The sequence below is a fragment of the Petaurus breviceps genome, unplaced genomic scaffold, assembly GCF_028583685.1.
Source record: "Petaurus breviceps papuanus isolate PSGF00001 unplaced genomic scaffold, PetGlider_PUasm1.0 90977, whole genome shotgun sequence".
NCBI lineage: Eukaryota > Metazoa > Chordata > Mammalia > Diprotodontia > Petauridae > Petaurus > Petaurus breviceps.
In genome coordinates, this window is record NW_027187391.1 from 55,779,794 (window position 1) to 55,800,412 (window position 20,619).

The 20,619-nt window shown below is 38.6% G+C and overlaps 1 non-coding gene across 1 annotated transcript; it reads left to right on the top strand.

Annotated features, from left to right (window-relative positions):
* The first annotated feature begins 12,595 nt into the window (after positions 1-12,595).
* On the top strand, positions 12,596-12,702 carry LOC138153368 (U6 spliceosomal RNA). Its single transcript, XR_011166350.1, has one exon. It is a non-coding gene; the product is annotated as a U6 spliceosomal RNA (small nuclear RNA).
* Positions 12,703-20,619: the final 7,917 nt, after the last annotated feature.

The window sequence follows — 20,619 nt, forward strand, 5'->3', positions numbered from 1 at the left end:
AATTATTAAGTTATGATTAAGGTTTTCCTTTCTATTTCCTCATTCAGGGACGAGCCTTGTAGGTCATTCAGCCAAGTCCCTGAAATACAAGACTGATAGGTGAGATTGGCCTAATCCCTGGAGTACATGCTCTGAGATCTTGGGAAGGACCCCACTCAACTAGGAGACCTTACTTTTGTTTATAGTGTAAACAGAATCTAACCTAGGTGAATTCCAACCCTAAAGCACTGAGCCCATTTCAGTGTAGGGGAACTTAGTTCATGAAGGAGAAAATTAACCAGAGTGGTCTGGGTAGAGAGGGATTCATTTGTTCAGATTGCTGGAAGTGGCTGAGTGTCATCATCAAGTCACATTCTCAGCAGGACAAGCTGAAGACTTTTACCCCACCTTCTCATTAATATGTCTACCCCCTAATTAATTGTTCACCAGTCAGGGTTGATTTCCACCTGTCAGAGGCACTCCCCCTTTCCAAAGGTATTTAAGAATTCAGTGATCTCAATGGTGGGGTTTTTGGTTACCAAGAAAGGCCACTGACCATCAATTTGTTGATTATCAGCTATCTTAATTAATAAATTGATTATTTATCACCTAGAAACTCTTGTCTCTCAGGCTTTTCATTCATCTTAAAATCAGGACTTGATTTGTTACTTTCTTTTTTTTTTAAGCAAAAAGGGTTAAGTAACTTGCTCAAGGTTACACGGCCAGTTATTATTTCTGGGTGTGGTGCTGAGTATCTGAGCCCGGATTTGATCCAAGTCATCCCGACACTGGAGCTGGTGCTCTTACTCGCTGAGCCACCTGGCCAACCCTAAGCAACTGGGGTTAAGTAACTCGATCAAGGTTACATGGCCAGGTGTTTCTGGGTGGGTGCTAAGTGTCTGAGCCCGAGATTCGCTCTCCAGGTCTTCTCAACACTGGAGCTGGTGCTCTTACTCGCTGTGCTACCTGGCCGCCCCCGATTTGTTACTTTCTTAATTGTCAAATCTTGAGAAAGTGATGGAGGCAATATTAATAATAAATTTAATTTTAAAGTGGATCATTTTTATATTTCCCTCTCCATTCTGCCTTCCAGAGTCAGTTGTTAAACATTTACTATCATATCCCTGCCATTAAATAGGATAACTATGAGTAGGCAAAAGTATGAAATAGACAAGTTTTCTTCAATGTCCCATCAGGATTTCTTTAGAATCTTTTTTTTTAAATAAGCAATCGGGGTTAAGTAACTTTCTCGAGGTTACACAGCCAATTATTTCTGGGTGTTGTGCTAAGTATCTGAGCCCATTTTTGATCCCCAGGTCATCCCGACACTGGGGCCAGTGCTCTTACTTGCTGAGCCACCTGGCTGCCCCTCTTTAGAATCTTTTCACTCTTTCTGTTGCTTAACCCCATATGCCCAGCACCATCATTCTGCCCCTTAAATCACCAAGGACTCCCACTACAGGATCCCATTGTGGCTCTCCTCCCATCAATCAAAACTTCTCTATCCTGTGACCTATTTTCTTGAAGCCCTGATATACAATGATGGATGGTAGTAAAGTAATTTAACAGAATAAATTAAGCAATATTAATATGTTAGCTAATTATCTCCAAGTTATCACTGAGTTTAGAGCCAGAAGAGACCTCAGACATTATTTCGTCCATCCAAGGTCACACAGGTAATGAGTAGCAAATCCAGGACTCAAATCAAAGTCTTCTGACTCCAAATCCAACGCTCATTTCACTATACTACATGACATTAACCATGGACTGCTTTCCAAGTTCCTTCCCTTCATGAATTCGACATTCCAGCTAAACTAACTTATACACAATATCCTATCTCTCATCTCCTTGCTTTTGTTCCCCATACCCAGAATGCTCTTCCTCCTTTCTTTCACCTGTTAGAATTCCTAGCTTCTTTCAAGACTCAAATCACACACCACAAAGCTTTTCCTAATCCTCTTCATTGTTAGTAGTCTCCCTCCCTCCCCCAAAAAAGTCCTTTATATATACTGTACTTATTTTTGTATTCGTTATCCATATATTTAGCCATCAGGTGGCATCAATAACCACTAACCTGGTCCTGTTTGACACAACAACAACAAATGCTGAACTTGTCCCATGCTCACCATGGCAGTTATGCACATCCCCTGAAAATGTAAAGAGTGCCATGCTCTCTGATTCTAAGTGAGTAATATTTTGTCTCTTAGTTCTGCCTCATTCTCTGGAATGACACTGACTCATTATTTAGAAGTATATGGATTATTGTGGATTTGCCAAATTAGAAAAGCTTTAAGTCCCCTCTTACTGGTGAATCCTGTCTTCTCCTTGATCTAGTCTTATGACCTTGGTTGGCATAATAGAGTTGATCCCCATAGAAGTAGAAAAACATGCTTAACTGCATACAGCATTTACTTTTGGTATAAAATCTCTAAAATTAAATAAGTCATGCAAAATAATGAAAATGCAATCATAATAAAGCATGTACTAAGTAGCTGTATACATACAGTTTCTCCCATACTCCCTCCCAGGCAAAGCAGTACGTACAAGTGATGCTTATCTTGTGCTCCTAATAAAACCCACATTTACATGAAAATACAGAAACTCTGGACTCAAGAATAAAGGTTCTTCCTCCAGCATTAAACATAGCTCAAGAGAAAACAGAAGCTTCTGCTAACAGAGTGGTCCTGATGGTTCTATAGGTTAAGTCCTAACTAGCAGGGATCTCCAACTTCTTTTCATTGCACCTATCTCATTGCTTGCAGAAAAGAGTAGTAAGAAGGAATGGTCAAACCCAGCAAGGAGGAACCTATAATCACCATGCCACCCTAGCATCTCTCTCTGATCCTGATCATTCTTCTCATTCTCCAACCCAAAATCCTATCAATCCTAAAAGGGCCAAGAGAAGGAAGAGAAGAATGGAGAAGGAAGCTACGGTTAGAGAGACATTACATGCTGTTTCCTCCCAAAAGAATGTAAGCTCCTGGTTGGTAAGGACTATTTTATTTTTATCTTCCTAGTCTCAGTGCACATGTGTTTGATAAGTGCATATTACTCCTAGCCTCCTGTAGCGCCAATGCAATATTTACAGCACCCATGATCACAATAAAGACCATGACTATAAATATCACATGACATTGGATACCAAAATATAATAAATTCTCTAGGTAGAAGACAGAACTGAAGCACTTATTTAGACACCTGAAAACCAAATCCCAAAACCAGTAAGCCAATTCCATCATAGTACCAAAGATATTCAGAAGCCATAAGAACACTGAGAGCCACAGCATCCTTCAGCCTTCCCACAAACCAATACGAGATCAATATTTACTCACAAACCTCTCTCCCTCTGCTTGCCTGAGCACCTCTCTCTCCCACCATCTCTCTGGCTCTGATTCCCAGCTTCCTGTGGGCTCTTCTTCCCTTCGTCAAACTCCTCCCACCACAGGCTCCATGTGACCTCATTCAGCCTATTAGGGGGCAGAATTTATCTTCACAGCAGGGAAGCTTCCTGTGGGCTCTGCTCTACCCTTCACCCCTAGACTGCTAGAGGCTTCACCTATAAGGTTATTTTCCATCTATTCTACCTGTATCCTTTGTTTATTAACATATGCAATAGTTGCTTTACCTTGTTTATATTTCACAAAGCTGGAGGTTAGGAGGAGCTAAAGACAGAGACAATGACACATGAAAGGAAAGGTGTTTAGATATAAAAGAAGCATTACACAACTTAGAGTCTGAGGCTTATTTTAGGCAATTGCATAGGAAGAAGCCAATGAGACAACAAATTTTTGCCTAGTCACAGCCTTAGTCAATACTCACAGGTATAATAGGAAAAGAAGTTCCCTATTGTTGAGTCATAAGGTTAAGACCCCCAACCTTTCTGTTCGAGTCCAAATGCCAAACTCATCAAAATGTCTGTGTGACTACCTGACTAAGTGATCCCTATTTGAACAATGCTTTGTGAACTGGGAGGAGGGCATATAGGGAGCCAGTGGCCTGATTTTTGCCCTCTCCAGGAAGGATGGGCAATCACAGCAAGGTTGCCAGTCCTATTTCATCTGTGGAGGTGCAGCAATCAGGACACTTAGACACAGCTCTTGTCAGAGGATCATGGACTAAAGGGAAGTACCTTTAGTAGTTGACCTGTTGCCCAGCCAGCTAATTCATTTGGATTCTGCCAAAAAGGGATAACTCCAAGAGTCTGCTGGAAGCTTTATTACTGACGCATTGACATTTTACCAGCACCACCAATCCTGTGGGAAGGCATCAGTGGTTTCAGAAGCAGCAGACACAGCAACACTGAAACCTAATTGGGGACAGGGGAGAGGAAGAAAAGCAGAGCCTAGCAGAGTCCTGCACAGAAGTTTAAGTAATCTCTGAGGACTAGGAGGAAAATCTCAAGAGTGAGAAACAATCAAGTACTCCAAGGGCTGTCAGTGATTGCTGTGCTGGCTGGGTATTTCAGTGTGGTTTTTATAGATTGGGTTTTGTCTCTTTTTTTGTGCATTCCTCTCACATTGACCATCTGGATGGAAGGGGGCTCATTCCTCCTGACTTCAAGGCAAGAAGTAGGGCATTTCTCTTTGACCTCAAAGTGAGGGTGGGGCATTTTGCTGTACAGCTGAGCCACTATAGATTTTATCTTCAGATGCAGAGTGGGGAAGGCCTGGGCAAGCTTCCAGGCCACCTTGCCAGTACTTTTTCTATGCCAGGGAACATAGCCTATCAGAGTACACAGTCATGGGGCAGGGGGCAGGGCAGGGAAGGGGTGGGGAGAAAGGGCACACACTGTTAGCAAGCTGGCTAGTAAGTTTCTACAGCAAACCAAAACTGCATGATAAGCCAAAATTATAAGTTAGATCCCAAATAGTGAGATTTAAGAGACATCAGAAAATCTCCCAATTTAAGAAACATGAAAGGATCATGAAGAAAAACATTTTTTTCACTTCAATAAAACCAGGAAAACAATACAAAATGATTTTTAAACTAATCTGTGAGTTCATTGACATAAAAACTCTGGGAGAAATTCCTCCACAACACAGATGGGTACCTTGTCTGCAAATTATAATCCTAGAAAGTTATCTGAGACACTAAAGTTAAGTAGCCTGCCCAGAGTCACACAGTTATAATAGAGAGAGGAGAGAGACTGGCCAATGAGGGCTACACTGCAGACAGTGTAATAAATGGAACTTAAGAAGTCGGTTTTAGGCATGGTGACTCAGGGATCCCTGCTGCATAGTAACAAAAAGCCTTCTAATTTATTTCATTGCCAAATGAACTAATGACTCAGAAGGCACAGAGCTAGAACTGAATTCACATACAAAAAGATTGATATATCCCTCCCTCTGTTTTTGTGCATTTCTTTCCTGGAAGTAGGCAAGTCAAAAATTGTTATAAGCTACACGGTGAGAGGGCAGGAGCTACTTTTTTCCCTATCCAGCTTCTGTATGTCCATTAACATGTAGTTTATTTGATTTCTTTTGTTTTCAGGTGAATGGGTGTCTGGAAACAGAAATGAGCAGCTTATAAGTTTGTGAGACTCAAAAGGTTAGAAGATCCATAAGAGATCCCCTCAGCAATTTGAGTCAGTAAAGAGACCACTGGAGTTGATAATAATAGAAACTGATTCTACAGGATCTAGTATAACAAATAAGTGACTTGTCTGACCCAGACCATAAGTGCACTAAGCCAAAATACCAAATTGCCCTGCAAGGTGACATCCTATCTCAGGAATGGAGTGCCTTGTTGTAATATTAATGGGATTTCAGATCTTCCTCACCAATTAATGGACCTCACAGAGCACATTAAGGGAAGCTTGCTTAAGGGAGGCTTCCTTGTAGGAAGGCGCTTACATATTTTGTTAATTTCTAGTTAGGCACTGAGTCATAAGTGTTGTGATGCCTTTTGGCTCTGAGAAGTGTATATATACTCTGAGTTGGTATTTTGCTTTGGGAGTTTGCTTGTGAAAAGGGTCTTGTGATTCCCTGGTCAAGAGTCTGAGTGGCCCTATATTCAGAGCTACCCACCTGCTCAGATGTAAAGGTTCTCTCCATCCAGGGATGTATGCAAAGTGTATAGCTGATTCAGGCAGTCAAAGCCCTGCCTATTGGTCTTTATTTCTCTGCTTGTATTTTCTCTAAGTTCAGGGTACTGACTCTTCCCCTGAACTAGTGAATGTAATTTTAAAAGATTGTTAACCCCTTAAATAGCTATCTTTCCTAGTAAAGCAGATCTAAGAACCTGTGCTAGTAGCTTTCCTGGGTATGCCAGTGTGGTTGCTGCTACACTTGTCCATCACTAAGACCATATCCAGAAGCAAGCTTGGTAGGGACTCTGAGAAGGGAGAAAAGGACTTCAAGGGCCAGTCATGTGGCATCCCCTAGCTTCACATATTCCCTACATGTTTATCTGACTACCTTTGTATTATAATCTTGAACTACTCTCTCCAGGAACCTTTTCTTTGCAAGGAAAGAGTGCATCTCTAGTTTGGAGGATGTTTTTCAAGTTCTGTCCTTGCTATACCTTCTCAATAAATATCCCTTTGTAAAAGCTAATTGATGTCAACTGGTTGATTGATATTGAAAAGCATACTCAATGGGGACTTATGAACGGTAGTATTAGAAGCCACAACTCTGAATCCTTAGGGGAGAAGTAGATAGCCACTATCTGGCACTATAACTTATCAGTACAAGTGGGGTGAGGATGGGAGAATAAGTCCATCTTAATAATAAACCTATTCTACAGGGTGTATGTATCAGACATGACAATATGGACAACACAGACAATATGTGTCAGAGGCAGGGCTTGAACCCAGATTTTGACTCCAAGATCAGTTCTCTATCCACTACTTTATGCCACCTCAGGCAATGAGTGCAAAAATATAAATGAAGTGGGGGAAAAAGTCAAAACTGAAGACTATGTAATTATAATGACCAAATTTGTCACAGGAAATAATTGAGAAAATTTACCTTCCCTCTGTAATATTTTAAAAGTTTGAGAGACATAGTTTCTAGGTAATTAATCATTTTATTAATAATGCTAGAATTTTATTAGTAAAAGGAATGTTCATTTGACCATCTCTATCTTGGACCAAAGCAATGGGCTCACAATTTACATGGCCTTGGAAAAGTGAGTATTCCTAAGGGTAGTAATCAACTCTGATTTGTCAACAATTACTGAGAGGTGGGCTTTACAAAGAGAAGTGGGTTCACTCCAATGAGGGACTGGGAGAGTGACATCATGTCTCTCTTGAACAAAGAGACTATCTCTGCACTCAGACCACCCCCAGCCTTGGGCCATCTAGACAAAGGATCTACCATCACCAAAACTTGCTTGAGTGGTATACTACAGGGGAGGAATTCACCTTACATTAGATTCTTTGTAAGGTTGGGTGGGTGTAATGGTATTATAAATTTTGAATTTGAAGATCCCTTTGTGTTGGCAAAAGTAGCAGGTACTTAACACTTAGTAACTGATCAAGCCTCTGATTGCGGAAACAAAAGGTATGAATTCCTGTCTCCTGTTAACAGGAAGGGGTTGGCAGAAGGAAGTGAAGTAGGTAATACTTTGTATATAAGAAAAGCCCCAGAGAGGCACAGTCAGAATTTCCTTGAGACAAAGATCTGGTGGCAGAACAGCTACAGAAGAATGGAGAACTGAGTCCTGAAAACTTGTCTTGGTGGAGCTTCTTCTGAACAGGATCCCAGGAACCCAGAGCCAGAAGGCCAGGAGCTCTGAAGCCCAGAATCTGGAGCTAGGAGCCCTGGAGCCCAGGAGCCAGGAGCCCAGGTGACTGAAGCATGACCAGGATGCTGAGATTTTGTTTGTTTGTGGCTTGGTTGAGCCTTGAATTCCTTGGAGCATAAATGGTGAAGGAGCTGACATGGACCTGAGCTGTGAATGCCAGTGTGGAGCAGGACCTCCCCAGAGAGCTGGTCAAGGAACTGGGAGCTGTATGCCATTGAACCCAGGTAGAATTGGGGACCATCGAAGGGGATCCAGGGAATCTGAGAACAGGCCCCAAGTCAAGATGAAGAAAAGACCTCTCCTTGGGTACTGAGTAATTATGGAATTATAGTTTACTAGTGACCTAAAGGGTGGAGGATTTTGTGTATGATACTTAGTAAGATTTTACTGAATAAGTGACTGATTGTACTTTGAATACTTTGACTATTGTTACTGATAAGTGACCGATTGAGTTAATCAAGACTTTGTCCCAAGAGTGGAAGACTTTGAGACTACTGATAAGTGACTAATTGAGTTAATTAAGACTTTGCCCCAAGAGTAGAAGACTTTGACTGTATACTTTGATACTACTGATAAGTGACTGAATTAACTTAAGAGTGACTATTTTGTGATTGATTGGATTAACTTAAGAATGACTATTTTACTTTGAGACTATGCTGTGAATATTATATTGTGATTTTCTGTGATAAGTTGAAATATGGTGAATACTGTATTTTGAATTATGCTGTACCTTGATTTTCCATGGATGTTTTGCTTTTGTTATGGAATAGAGTGATAACTATACTGAGTAATCAGAACCTTAAAAAAAAAGCTGTTCACAGTAGCAGTTCTTCTGGAAAGCTTCTGTGCATGGCATTACACTGGGGTCTGACCAGGATTAAGGAGAAAATTAGTTCAACCTTCAGAAACTGAGCTTTGAAAAGAGGACTTTAGGCAAAACCAAGATGGACAAGTAGAAACAGGACTTCTAAGTAGCTCCCACTTCTACCTCCTCCAATACATGTAAAAAATTACTCTAAACCAACTTTAGAGCTACAGAACCCACAAAGTGACAGAGAGAAACTAACCTCCTGCTGAAGACAGCCCAGCAATCAGGGAGGAAGGGGCCATAGCAGCCCTCTGGGAGCAGACCCCAGCTCTGCTTGAGCCCCCTGTTCTAGCCTCAGGATGGCCATGACCAGTCCCAGCTGGAGGGACTTCTGGAGAGTGGATCACCAGTGCTGTGGAGATTTCCAGAATTATCAACCCATAAATGCCAAAGACAAAGTGAGAGGTCAGCGTAGACTTTGGGATCAGGGAGTCCAGGAGTGCAGTCCGGCCTCTGCCCCCAGTGGGAGAAGTCAGCTGAGTTGCTGTGGCTGTAGCCAGGTGGCTACTTCAGAGATCCTGGCCTGCAGATTATAGGGGGACCAAGCAACCATTCTGAGGGGTAATCACTCTTGCTTTAACCTACTTGGGTCTGGATTTCTGTCTAGAGTGGAGGTCCTGGGGTGTGTGACCAGTGAGCCAGAGCTTGTGGAAGCTTCAGAGAGGGCAGCCAACTAATAGCTCCTACAGCTGAGAAAACCCCAACAATTTGGGACAAAGCTCTCCTCTCTGGAAGCAGAATTCTACTGTGGCAAAAAGCTCAAAAGTCAAGTAATTGAATGGAAACATGAGCAAACAAAGGAAGCAAAACAAGAACAGCAATCCAACCTTAGGCTCCTATTTTGGGGACAAAAAGGATCAAAACATGGAACAGGAGGAAGACAACAAAGTCAAAACTCCTGAACCAAAAGCTTCCAAGAATAATATGAACTGGTTACAGGCCATAGAGGAGGTTAAAAAGAGAAGTGGAGGAAAAATTGGGAAGAGAAATAAGAATGATGCAAGAAAATAATGAAAAGTGAAAAGAGGACTTTAGAAAAAGGGATAACTCTGGATCTCTCCAAATCATTTGTTATTAATAATCATCTCTCCCACCTCCATTGTAGAGCTAGGACTCCAGGTAACAGAACATTGCATATGCTGTCAGATATAGTCAGTATATTGGCTAGTTTTATTGAACTACTTTTTTCTCCCTTTTTGAATCATTGAATCCAGGGAAGTCTCAATGGGTATGGAGGGGAGGTTATATTAAATAATTAATGTGATATAAAAATAAGATAATAGAAAATTTAATTGTTTTAGAATCAAGCAGATAAAAATAAATGGCAGTAGAAATCTTAGTAGTTTTGTTAGAAAGACACACTACTAAACTTAATAAAAATAATTATCTACTCAAACCTGATTGGTGCAAATGAAAAAAGTGTTTTTAATATAAATTGTAGAAAAGGTAATTATACTCCTACAGAACAACTCTGATTGATACTCTGGCAACCAAAGAGAACAGAAATGATTGTGTAAAAATTCAACAACCAAAGTCCAATAACTACTGGATTCTTAAGAACCATGTTCCAGGGTTCCTAACCCGTAAGCATAGACCTGCTGGCTGGTTTCCCTAACTCCAAGCTGTCAGCTGGCTTTCTGAGTCTAACAAGTCTATGTTCCAGCCCCCAAAGACCAGAGGCAGGCAAAAATAAAAGAACTGCTTTTGCAGATGGAGCTTACCTCTTTATGAGCCAACTTATGTCTTTTCCAAGGGCTCTATATTTAGATGACCCAGGGGGCTAATGGATGTCTGTCAGAGCTAAATAACCTTGGGAAAGTTATTCATTACTATACTCATCCCTGTACTCTAGTCTAATGGAATCTAGAATCAGATTCAGAGTCAGATTACCACCAAAATGTAGGTAGGTAGTGATCATTGTCATACAGCCAGGCTACCATGGAGAGGTTCTAAGTACAGTGGGCCTCTACTGATACTATCCCACAAACCCTGAAAAGGGCAAAATGGATATTTCAAACAAAATAAATGCTTAGTACGGCTCTGATATAGCCTGATACTTCTGAAGAAGGTGCTTTGACATTATACCCAGGAGTTTAGGAAATTCAAAAACTGCCCAATAAATCAATAAAAAAAAGTCATTGGGGATTTATGTGCAGTGTACTATGTTGGATGTTTGCAAAAAGGTGCTTACAATCTAACTGGCAATACAAAACATATACCTAGTAAAACACAAATAACTTCACTTTCCCAAATGTACTCAAGGAAATGTAAATAGCATTGAAGAAAACAAAAGGGAAAAGCAGCTGAATTAGACCAAGCATAACCAATGCAAGTTCATTCAGAAGACAACATAATTTTGAGAATACTGAGGGATCAATACTCAAGGTGGTGCTGAAAATGGAAACTGAAGTAAGCCCAGAATTAAACAGAAGGAAAGAAGGATGGATTGTCTTTGGGAAACTATAAAGTTCTATTGACTCCACAGCTTCTCCCTGAAATAAAATTTCATCATTTTATACTGACATACATATGCCATTGTATGTCTGAGTCATAGAATACTATCATTTCTGAATAATTGAAGTTGAGAGTCATCCAGAGGGTGGAGCAGAGGCATGATATAGATGTATGCAGGCTGCAACACACTGCAGACAAGGAATTACAAAGCAGAAGCACATGATGTGTCTTGTCATCAAAGAAATATGTGAGTGAAAGAAGACAGGCTGGTTACAAGGCAAAGCAAGGGAAAGCCCATTGACATCCTTTCAATGGCAAGAGAATTTGAGGAAAACCCTAGTGGATCTTATGGAATCCCTGTGTCAGATTTCTAGGAGGACATGAACAAGAGTTAGAGCAAACATGGATGAGTTGTAGTTTGCATCTTTGGAAGGAATAACCACATTAATGAGATCAAATATCTGCTGGTACATTGGAGACAATAGCTAAGTAGTCAACACAGCTATCATTTTGCATTAGTACACTTACAATTTGAGGATATAGGGAGGAGAGGTCATATCTAGTATGTTAAAGGCAGAGCTGGAAAACTCAATTTCCTAACTCTCTATCCTCAGTTCCATCTACTGAATGAGGTCAACAGTTATCAAAACCTCACTCTGCATACCACCATGGACATTTTTCCTGAGCTAGTAAAACCCATGAATTGGTTAGATCACAAGATCTATAATAACTAGTAACAAAAATGTCAGAAACATCTGCAGATTCATAAAACTAATTCAGCTACCTTTCAAGGTCACTGAGGTCTTCCTACAAATTACATTTCATTCTGTTTACATCAAACAGAGAAAACTCATTTACAACTGAATGTTATTTCATCTTTGTTGGATGGCCAAGTGCATTTCATTTGCATTTGTATCTGCACTGAAGTGCTCACTGCTATACTACAGCCAGTGTGGGTTATAACTAGTACCTGCTGCTCCCCACAAGGCTCACACTTGATTCAGTTAGCTCCAGTCCTGACTCATAATCCCAAAGATATAATTTTACTAGGAAATTCTTGGGAAGTAGAGAATTTGCTACTTGAATACAATAATTATGGAAAAGAAAGTTAAAAACTTGCACGCACACGCACAACCAACAGAGCTGACATGTTACCCTAATCTTATGTGAGGATTACTCTACTATGTTAACCTAGGGAAGCAGAGTCTTGAGGTCAAGGTTACACAGACAGTCACAGCTGAACTTGCAGAAATAACAAAGGAACAAAACAAGGACTAGGCAATGAATCTAATTCCCATTATCTTGCTTTACACAGAATAGAATCAGAAATTAAGCTGGACCTTGGCATCTTCAACTCACAAGGAATAGACTGTAAAAAGTAGAAAGCAGATTACAAATTATTTACAAAACAGAAAGGGACTGGAAAGTCAATAGAAAGAAATTAAAGATTTTAAGCACACAGGTGCTTAATTCAATATTGCTGCCAATTGAAATAAAAGTCAGATTTGGGAAGTGAACTAGATAAGATTTCTGAAAAATGAAATTCAGGTGCCTGCTTTGGCAGCACATATACTAAAATTGGAAGGATACAGAAAAGATTAGCATGGCTCCTGTGCAACGATGACACATGAATTTATGAATTGTTCCATATTTTTAAACTGCAAATCTATTATGTGCAATTTGCTATTCCTTTTAAATATAAGTATATATATATATGAAAGCTATTATGTAAAAAAATTTGTTTTTCTTGGGGGGTTTTTTGGTCTTTTTTTTACAACATGACTAATATGGAATATGTATTGCATGACTGCATATGTATAACCTACATCAAATTGCTTGCCTTTTCAAGGGAAGGGGGAGGAGAGAGGGAGAGAATTTGAAACTCAAAATTTTTTTAATGTTTAAAACTTTTTTGCCTGTAGTTGGAAAAAAAGTAAAATTTTTTTTTGGAGGGCAATTGGGGTTAAGTGACTTGCCCAAGGCCACACGGCTAGTTTTTGTGTTAAGTGTCTGAGGCCGGATTTGAACTCGGGTACTCCTGACTCCAGGGCCAGTGCTCTGTTTACTGCGTCACCTAGCCGCCCCCAAGTAAAATATTTTTAAAAAACAAAAAATGAAATTTGACTTTGTGGACCATGACTTAAAATATGGATTGATGAGTTCTTGAGAGCACCCTGAAAATGGACGAGGAGGAAGATAATGGCCAACATATCAGTCATCTACTACAAGTAGCAAGTACAACAGAGGAAGATAAAATGCAATGAGTCCTAAGAGACAATAGCCAAGAAGAGTGAGCAATAAAAACCATTTCCTTGGACGTCTTTACACAAATTTATGAGGTATGGATAATAAACTAGGTGAACTATAGGTCTTAATGCAAAGAGACAACTCTATGACTATAAGTTGCAGAGAAGCTATATGTTGGTAGAAATTCTCTACCTGGACCTTCCTATACTGATGAAATCTCAAATGCTAATAGAGAATTTTTAATTCCTTAGATGTAGCCCAACAAAATAGGACACTCATAAGTCATTCAACAGTAAACAAAAAGAGATTTACTTAGCCATAGCATAGCAAGGATATACAAGGATATGTACTAGAGACACTGAGAATTGATTCAGCTGAATAAAGTTCCCCTGCCTCTGAGATTCCCATGGTGATCCACCAGCCAAACATCAGAGTGCCTAGAGAAGGCATAGGAAACCTTCAATCTTGAGGCCACATTCGGCACTCTACATCCTCAAGTGCAGCCCTCTGACTGAATCCAAATTTTGCAGAACTTTAGTCCCCTAAGTCACTTAATTGTGGGAGATAATTTCAATTGTCTTTTAACTAGAATAACTTGCAGGGATGATTGAAGTTAGTATATTGCCCCCTACACATTCTTCATACTTAAATTTTCAATGACACTAAGACAAAGGTCAAAAGATTTCAGAAATCTTTGTACTTCCAACAGATTTGGAGTAAAACTGATAAAATAGCTGGAGGAGAGTGGGTGGTCCCTATTCTAATATTCATGGATTTAAAAAAAAAGTTTGATAAAGCTATTTCTAAATAGAATAAAGTAGGGAAGCAGGGAGGAGAAAACCTGGATTCAAGTCCTGTCTCTGATCAAGTGGCCACTTGATCTGAGATAAAACACAGCATTTCTCCAAGCCTTAGTTTCCTCATTTTGTACCACCTCCCTCAAAGAATTTTAAGGACAGTGCTTTGCAAACTGTAAACTTATGTAAATATTAATTGACATGTTCTATGACATCAAGGTAATAGAAAGTGTGAAGTCGTTTTTTCTTGTCAAAATTTTGTCTTTTAAAATATGAAATCTATTTTAAGAATTTTAAATAGATTTTAAATCTTTTTAAATTGATTTTAAATAATAAAAATGCTTAAACAAAAAGCATCAATAAAACATTCTGAAGCATAAAATTACTGGAAGAAAAAGAAATAATTTTATCTCAAACATGAAGGGTAAACAATATTTTTCATCACACAAATGGAAGACATTTAGACAAAAATTCAATTGATTTGATTATATAAAGATAAAAAGATTGTGCATAATATAAACTAGTGTCCCTAAAATTCAAAGAAAAGAAACAGATTAAGAAAAAATATCGGCAGCAAATATATCAAAGGCTGTGCATCCAAAATTTAAAATGAACTATGAATATCTATAAGAGTAATATGTACTACCTGGTGTAGCAATATTCAAAGCACATGAACTCAGAATTTTCAAAATAGGAAAATAGCAATAATTAATAAATGAAAAGATATTCTATTGCCTAATAATCAAAGGAAAGAAAACCAAGGTGATACCCAATTATATCTATTAAAATTCCAAAAATATCTATCTAAAAATTCTAAAATTGATTGTTGTATAAACTGTGACAAAATAAGCATTTACCATATATTCTTTGTGGACAGCAATATGAAAATATTCATTACAAAATTGATCAAACCCTTTGATCCTACAACATCATTGCTAATACCTCATCCAGAAGAAAATGTGGAAAGAGATGGGATGAACTTATCTACAAAATACAAAAATATTCCGAGTTGCTTTATTGGGTTTAAGGTAAGGAAAAATTTACTAACAATGAGAACTGTATGGAAATAGAATGGGCTGCCTCAGAAGGTTGTGAGTTTCTTCTCCCTGGAGATCTTCACAAGCAATAACCAGATGATCATTTGTTGGTGTAATGTTTTGATTTTTGCTTTTTGGAGGGCAGTTGGGGTTAAGTGACTTGCCCAAGGTCACATGGCTAGTTTTTGTGTTAAGTGTCTGAGGTCAGATTTGAACTCGGGTCCTCCTGACTCCAGGACCAGTGCTCTATTCACTGTGCCACCTAGTCACCCCTTTGTTGGTGTAATGTTAATGAGATATAAGATCTTCCCCACCCATTAATAAACCTCATGTGGAGCCCATTAAGGGAAGCTTGCTTAGGGGAGGTTTGCTTATAGGAAGGTTTTCACACCTTTTGATACTTTCTAATTAGGTACTAAGTCACAAGGACTATGATGCATTTTGGCTCTGAGAAGTACATATACATTGGTGTTTTGGTTGGTATTGGTATTTTGGTAGGGTTGGTACGTTGGTTGATATTTTGCTTTGGGTGCTTACTTATGAGAAGGTTCTTGTGATTCTGAGTGATTCTATGCTCAGAGCTCCCTACCTGCTTAGATGTAAAGGCTCTCTCCATCCAGGGATATGTATAAAGTGTGTAGTTAATTTAGGCAGTCAGAGCCCTGTCTATTGGTCTTTATTTCACTACTTGTATTTTCTCTGTTCATATCTTTTCTGAAGTTCAGGGTGCTGACTTTTCCCCTGAACTAGTGAATGTAATTTTAAAATGATTGTTGATCCTTTAAACAACTACCTTTCCTAGTAAAGCAAATCTAAGAACCTGTTGTAGCAGCCATCCTGGGTATGCCAGTGTGGTTGCCACAATAGTTGGGTATATTTTAAAGTAAATTTTTGCTTAGAAACAGGTTGGACTAGGGGGCCTCTGAAGTTTCTCCCAGCTCTAAGATTCTGTGACTCTATTTAAAACAACAAAAATTAACAATATGTATGACCAACAATGGAAAATGACTAAATTTGGTTAGGCTGTGCCACTGTGAAAATAATGATACTATGTGAATTAATTTAGTTCATTTTAAAGGCAAAAGACAGTTTCTGCTGTCAAGAAACTTACAATATAATGGAGAAAACGTGCAAACAACTACATATAAACAAGATATATAAATACAAGAGGACATAATAGAGAAAAGAAACTAGCATTAAGGAAAAATAAGAAAGGTTTCTTGCAGAAGTGTTTAATACCATACCAAATTCCCCAGTTCTAGTCAAAATAGCAACAAGATTCATCTGGAAGAACAAAAAAAAAAATTAAGAATCTCGAGAGAAGAATTTCAGAAGTCACTTATTTGCATCAATTCCTTACAAATCTTGTATAATTACCAGATATTACCAGAGACAAATGTTGAAAATTTTTTCACAAGTAACCCTTGGCCTAAAGGAACATTTACATAAGACACTCCTCCTTGGTGGAGATTGATTATTCAGTGCTCTGTGATTATTTAAAGGCAAAATTGGTAAGAGCTGGAGAGAAAAAAAATCCAAGTCTTTGGCTTTCAGTTTTGAGAGAGAGTATATATAGTTCCACACTCTAACTCCCTGAAGAGAAAGACTGAAAAGAAGTCAGTCTGGTGAGGAACCAGCACTTCAATCATGTCCCTATTCCCAACTTACTTTATTCAAGATTTTGGTGAATTTCCCCTTGAGTGAGATCTGAAACCTTGTCTCTTGGTTGAGCTGAATTATCTCTCTTGCAATAGGGTAAATCATTTACTCTGAGTATTGTCTGGTATATATTCTCCTATATATATTTTTTCTCTGATTTTAATTTTGCTATGAATTTGGATAAATAAATTCATTCACTATTTGAAACTGCATTTGGTGATAAGGCAGTCAAGCCTTGAATGTATAACTTAGGATACTCTTTCATCATTAAGAGATAGCTGTCAAGATCATAGCTTTAAGGACATTGTAGCTTTCACAGGAGAGTGGCCAGCCTCTTACTCCAACCTCCTACTTCCCCTCCAAGAAGGAATCAAAGTCTTCCTTAGAGAAGGGTAGAGAGAAGAAACTATAGAGATATCTATTCTTGCCTCCCTGTGAGCCACATTTAGACAGACTGAATGAGCACACGTAATCTACATTGGCAAAACACATTACATTCATATACATTCTCATCTTTACATCCAGCCAATCCTTCACTAAATTATAGATCTAGTGTTAACTCAAATAGAAATAAGGGCTACTAAATCATATATCAAGATCCCTGCACACTGCATATTGACTTAGATTTAAAATATAATGTTATCTATATTTTATTGTATTTTTATTTTCTTTGTTAACTAGTTCCCAATTATATTTTAATCTGATTCAGACTACTCATAAGTGTATTGAGGGTCTGTATGTAGCTTTAAGCTGCATGTTTGATATCTCTGTTCTAGTCCAACACCCTCTTTTTATATATAAAGAAAAATCTATCTTTGACTCTCCCTAGGGTTTTCTCATTCATTAAAGAAGGAAAATAGCTGAATTACCAAGTATATAACAAAAATCAGGTATGATTATGATGGTAATGATAAAGTATTTATTAAGCACTTTGTGTCAGACACTATTCTAAACTCTGGGAATACAAATACAAGATGACAATTCCTGACCTCAAAAATCTTACACTGATGGATATAGAAAAGAAGAGAATACATTAAAAGGGAACTAGAAAGTGGAAGGTGGAGAATCATAGGATCATAAACTTAAAGAACTAGAAAGTCTCAGAGACCAACTAATCCAACTTCCGCATTTTACAGATGAGGAGATTTAGGCCCAGAGTGGTTAAGTTACTATTCCAAGATCACACAGGTAATGACAGAGGCAAGATTTTAGTTCAAGCCTTTTTACTCTAAAGTCAGTGCTCTTTACCCTCTACCCAGTAGCATGAAAGTTTGGAAATGAGCAAAAAGTAATGCAGAGTCCTTGTTCTGGGCAAAAGGCAAAAGGTCACCCATCAGAGCTTTGGGTTCCAGGTCTAGAAAAAGTAGTTTATTTCCCCATCAGAAATGGAATTTTAAGCAAAAAAGGATCATTAAATGATTAGAATAGAACTAGTCAATAGTCAATAAACATTCACTAAGCACCTTCTATGTGTTAGACACTGTCAAACATTGAGGATACAAACACAAAAAAAGAGAGTCCCTGACCTCAAGGAGATTACAATCAAATGGGGGAAGACAATACACAAAAGGGAGCTGAAAATGTGACCCAGAGGGAAGTTTCCACTCTAAAGTATAATAGAGAAGTCAAAATTATCCCAAATTAGTACAGTCAAGTAAAAAAAGATATTCTGAGCTGAGCTCTTTCCTTAGATGTTTGAGAGTGCAAGGCTTCACCCTCCAATCAGAGACACAGAAGGTGATGATGAAGTAGAATACCAAGGTTGATTAGATCTTGTATATAATGAGATTTTCCCAGTAATGGGTATTCAGTAACATTTCACTACTAGTATGATTCAAATCAGCTAACTAGCCATTTTACTTTTCAACTCGAAGATATTTCAGTCAAGGGGTGGATAGGTGGCACAGTGAATAGAGCACCAGCCCTGGAGTCAGCAGGACCTGAGTTCAAATCCAGCCTTAGACATGTAACACAAAGACTAGCCATGTGACCTTGAGCAAGTCATTTAACCCCAATTGCCCTACCTTCCCCCCTCCAAAAAGAAAAAAAAAAGATATTTTAGCAAATACTATGCAAGACATTCTTTCCAGTGGTAGGCCCAGGGCTCAAATTTGGACTTCTGTGGGACTGTTTTTTCACCTGTAAAATGGAGATGCACCAACATTACATAACTGAATAGGTTATTGTGAGAATCAAATAAGCTAATGTTTACGCAGTACTTTATAATTATGAAATGCAATATAAATGTCAGCTGTCATTATTCTATCTTTTACTCATATAATATTATCATTATAGTGTGGAATGCTATAATAAATAACACCATGAATATTCTTCCAATGTTGTTATATGGTTATGAGGCATGGAATATCTCAATATCCAAAGATTCAAACTGTAGGTGACCCAAAAGACAAGAATTGAATAGACAAAGTATGGAGGGATACAATCTGTAATAGAAGAGGTAATACCCCACATCAATGAAATCACAAACCTCATAAGGATCCCAGACCCTTATCTTGTACCAGAGACACCCTGAAAATGGAAACACTTTCCCAAAATTCCACCAGTCACTAACAATATGAAACTGAATGTATTGGAAATTCTTCAGAAGGAATTCAAGGAACAAAAGGAGAAGAAGTTAGGTTAAGAATCAGAGAGTTGTGGTTGTCTTAAGGTCATCCTTCACCTTGATGCCTTGTAGACTTTGCCACATAAAACATTCATGTTCCTCCCTACAAAAACTCTCACCAATGCTATTCAGAGCTTTCATTTCTAGAGTCAATAGGGTCCTTATCACACTGAGGGCAGGTCACAGACAGATAAATTATTGGGTAAGATAAACACAACCCTACTCACCTTGTCTCAGAGCTGAAAAGGTTGCAACCCCATTTAACTGAACTATGCCTCTAAAACAACTTTGCCCTCCTCACCACAAGGGGAAAAGAGATTGAGCATGGGAAGCCACTCCTGCTGCTTCATTCATAGGGATTTTCACTGGTTACTGTTATTTCCAACAAACTGAACCAGTCATCCCTTTAAAACTGCCCCCTCTTACTACTATGTTGCCAATTTCTTTCTATATTAAAAAAAATGTTTAGTAGCTGCTAACCCTTGCCCCTTCTTCAATGGTCAGCTGAGATGATAGAGGTTGGAAAACTGGGAAGATCTGGATAAAAAACATCCAGCACCTAGCATGAAGAACAGAATGGAGAAGCCACAGAGTCATGATTATCTCATGCCTAGCATGGAAGTCATAAACCTGGACAAAGAACTCAGCATTTTCCCTTTGCCAATTCAAGGTTATAAGTGGGAGATGTAGTGAGGAAGAGATTAAGAAGCTAAGGTATATCAAAGAAATTTCCCCTAGATTAATACATGCAATATCTTGTGAGAGACAGTAAAAGTCTTTAAGGGATCTTTTGACTATTTTAAATCTAGGTTCCTTTCCTCTCATCCCTTGCATTTATCTCTATAATACACATGGGAGGCAAACATTAATCCTCCCTAGTTCTTATTATGTGTAATAATCTTGTGTACACATCATTTGATTGTATACATTCTACATCAGTTTCCCCAAATAAAGATATTGAATAGGTTATTAGAGACAATATTCTGTGAAAATGCCTCAGAAAAAAAAGAATACTTAGCTTTATTCTCCTTTTCATCCTAGAAAATACAGCCTGTTTTCTAGATGGAGAGAAAAGGGCCTCTCACACATTGTCACTTCCCATATTATCTCTTATCACCCTTAGTAGTGTGACACGGACTAGCATCAGGATTTCCTACAGTAAACAGGAACCAGGAATATATCCCAGAAATTACATTTTTGCTTGGA